Below are 3,782 nucleotides of genomic sequence, written 5' to 3'. Positions count from 1 at the left end.
CCCCCCCCCCCCCCTTTTTTTTAAAGCACAAACGACACACTCGAACGGATGTAACAAACAGGCGTTAAATCGAATGTTTTTCCTTTTACCAGAAGTTGTTCTTACTGAAAATATACTTTTGGGGCTGAAAGAAGCTGAATCATTTATTTGTGAAATAATAAAATACAACCAATTGTATTTAAGGCCTCAACCACGAGGCAATTCGATAACTCACAGCAGAGTACGTTGTTTCTTCTATTTATCTTAAAATATCCCTCTCGAAAAGAACTGTTAACAGGATCCTAAATAATCTCTATTTCATGCTATATCCTTTTTTATTTTTCTTTCTAGGGGTGCTCGGATCATTACTTAATACATGTAGCACGAAACAAAAATAAAGGTGAGAGGAGGACTGTATTTTTTTTTCAAGTGTTTTTGTGAATCAATATCCATTGATGAAGTTCTTGACAACCATATGTTTACCTTGGGAACAACAACAAATTCGATACCACAAGGGCCAGAACGTTGGCGTGGCTTTCAAAGAGACCAGGCTACTTACAAGCATAAAATAGTTTGATGCTGTGGTGGAATTTATTCAACGTGTTTGATGATTTGGCTGATGTGGAGTTGTTGAAGGGGTGCTTGCATGGAAAGACTCAAAGTGTAAATGAAAATTTGAATAAACTGATATGGGACAGATGCAGTAAAGAGTGTTTTGTGGATATATATACACTGTTGGGGAGGCTGCTTGAAGTGCTCTAAGCTACTTAAATGATGGTTTAAGGTCAGTGGGGAAAAAACACAAGAAAAACGTGGGAGTCATAGCTGGGACATTGTCAACAAAGGTGGGTCGTGATTGGGACCTGTAGCGTGAGATGAATGAGACTGGCAAGTCTTTAAGGAGCTCCAAAAAGAGAAAGAAGACTTTGATGGCCATCAGAAAAAGGCTTTCAGGACAGAACAAAGGGGAAGGAGGGAGATGTATACAACCTGGTAGTCATTGAATTGTGAGTTAACTACTTAAGATATCAAATGAAATTTAGCGTACTGATTTGGAGGATAATGTTGCATGTCCTTAAACTCTAACTAAAAATAATATATCATTTTAACTTATCTTTTTCTGAAGGTCATACATATTTAATTAGCAGTTTTTCTTCATAGGCCTATTACATAAAGCCATTTATACATGTGTTGTGATAAAAAGAAAACTTTTGCCTCAGCATCTAGTTTCTTTCATTCAAGACATGAATTGGGTATTAAAAAGCTTTCCTGAAAGTTGCATTGAAAAACAATAAGTAGTTAATGAACTAGAGTGTTTGAATTGAACCCTATATATTATTATTTTGCTTGCGGCAGCCATTTTGAATGTCTGATTTGCATATTTAATTTTTTGTTGTTGTTATGTCTAAAAATTCTTTACTGATTTATAATACCTTCATATTGGTGAAATCAAATATGGTTATATAATGTCCCAAATAGCCTTCTTTAGAATCCTGCTACATATCATTACCGAAATGGTATACGAACAGTTTGCCTTTCAAGATATGACAATATCCGAACAAGGGCAGGATAAATTATTTAGCTATTGAAAAGGAAATTGAATTTGAACTTTTTTCATACCTTAGATAGCTGTGCTCTATTGTATCTCAATTTTCTAAAAACGATCACTTCAGATTCGCTTCAAGCAATAATTATGCTTACTATTTAAGGAAAATAAAATCTAGATCTAGTTGCTCGAATGGACACGGCTCTAAAGGCAAATTTTTAACACTTTGTTTTGAAAAAAAATTATTACAGAACCCAAAACGCTATCAAACCAGATGGGTATATTAATTTGCATTGCCCAGAAGCTTCATTTATAGTGTTCAAACATACAATACTGCTCTGCTTCACAGAAAGAATTATTTCAGCCACAGAAAAAGTTCTTCTTCTTCTTCTTCTTCTTCTTCTTCTTCTTCTTCTTCTTCTTCTTCTTTCTCTTCCTTTTCTTAAAAAAAAACCAAAACAACAATAACAACAACAACAACAACAACAACAACAACAACAACAACAACAACATCAGCAACAACAACAACAACAAAAAATAACTTCAGACGAGTAGAATCTAGCACTCCTGAGTATAACAGACTGTTTTATACAGTGGTGTCCAAAAGAAACTTGTTACTGTAACCACCCAATCATCCAGTTAAAGCCTCGCATTACCCACTCATGTCATGGCTGGCATATCAATTTAAAGCTAAATAAATTTTGTTCCTATAATTGGTCACGATAGTTTAAAAGAAAACGGAAAACAGACCAATCACAAATATCAGGCAAAACTATTAGAAGTGCTCATTGTTGTTTTACAGGAGCAACTGGCTTTGTTTAGTGCACGAACCCTTTGGGCATCGACTCTATTAAATTTTGGACATAAATTGTGTGTCATTTCATCTCAAATGTCACAGACTGTTGCGAAAACAGGCTCTGTTTGGGGAGCAGTGTCACTTTTCTTCAGCTGCTATTTCATGTGACTACACCTACACTGTAGGATTCATATCTTGGCTATTTATTGGTGACCACTGTATAGTGTGACGTTGATTTGGTCTGGTTTTCCAAAATGCGTCCAGTAGCATAAGCACTGTGAGAAAGTGCTTTGCTAAGCATTGAGATGGCAACTTCAATGACACCATGACGAAAATAAGGAAAAGACATGACGATTCAGCACTTGCGCGATGTAGTCCACTAAACCAAGTCTTTCAGTGATTCTCACGAGGACGATTTTGTCCACCCCAGACCAGCCAAAATCTTGGCAGTCCGTGGCCTCTGTTCCTCACTGACAGATGATTGTGTCCCAACTCTAACTAGATCTAACACAGTCCAAGTGCAAAAAAAAAAAAGAAAAAAAAAAAGATTTCGCGCTCAGCACGAAGCCAATGGTTCCTAAACAAAAACAAAATTAAAACTAATGACCACGTGTAATCGTTACGTCCCGGTTTTGCGCAGTATTTGTAACTGCTCTGTTTTCCAATCTGTTTGACAATATCGCTAGAAGAACCTAGACCCTATACATTGAAGAGACCATGATATTCTCTTTTCATTTGATATTCAATACAAGCCCATTCCACCAATGGCGAAAACACAATTTTACGTTTCTCTGATTTCTAACAATTTTGCCAAGCCCGATTTTTTAAAGGTCAATTTTGATTGATCACATATCTCGGACGTCTATTAACATAAATATATGAAATATTAATGTGTCGGGTGAAGCAGAATTTATTTAGCTATAAATTGGTATTTTGCTTAAGCTGGTAGTACAAGGGTAAAATACGACGATTCGATGATTACATTTTCAAGTTTCTTTTTGACGCCGCTATAATATTTATACATCTATGGTATTATGGAGTAAAATGCAGTTTTATTCCGTTGCATTAATAATTTAGCACTTTCCATACTCTCGTCACTTTTTGTAGTCTTTTATCTTCTACCTAATGCTATGTTTCCCTCTAAACCATAACTTCCAAGACAAAAGCGTGCTAGTTCGACGAAATATCTTGAATAGGTTATGCAGTCTAGATCTAGATACAACAACGTTATAAACACTGTGTTTTTTTGTTTTTTGGTGTGTTTTTTTGTATGACGTTTAAAAAAGAGTAGGACAGAAAGAAAAAAAAGAGAACCAATATCAAGCACAGGCAAGCAATGCCCTATAGTATAGTCATGATATCAGTCTTGCTGCAAAATGTTCTTCGAGAAACACACATTGACAGACAAACACATACATACGCATGCACTTCCACACACACACACACACACACACACACACA

The sequence above is a fragment of the Aplysia californica genome, unplaced genomic scaffold (assembly GCF_000002075.1).
Source record: "Aplysia californica isolate F4 #8 unplaced genomic scaffold, AplCal3.0 scaffold00161, whole genome shotgun sequence".
Classification (NCBI taxonomy): Eukaryota; Metazoa; Mollusca; class Gastropoda; order Aplysiida; family Aplysiidae; genus Aplysia; species Aplysia californica.
Note: the sequence above shows the minus strand (reverse complement) of the source record.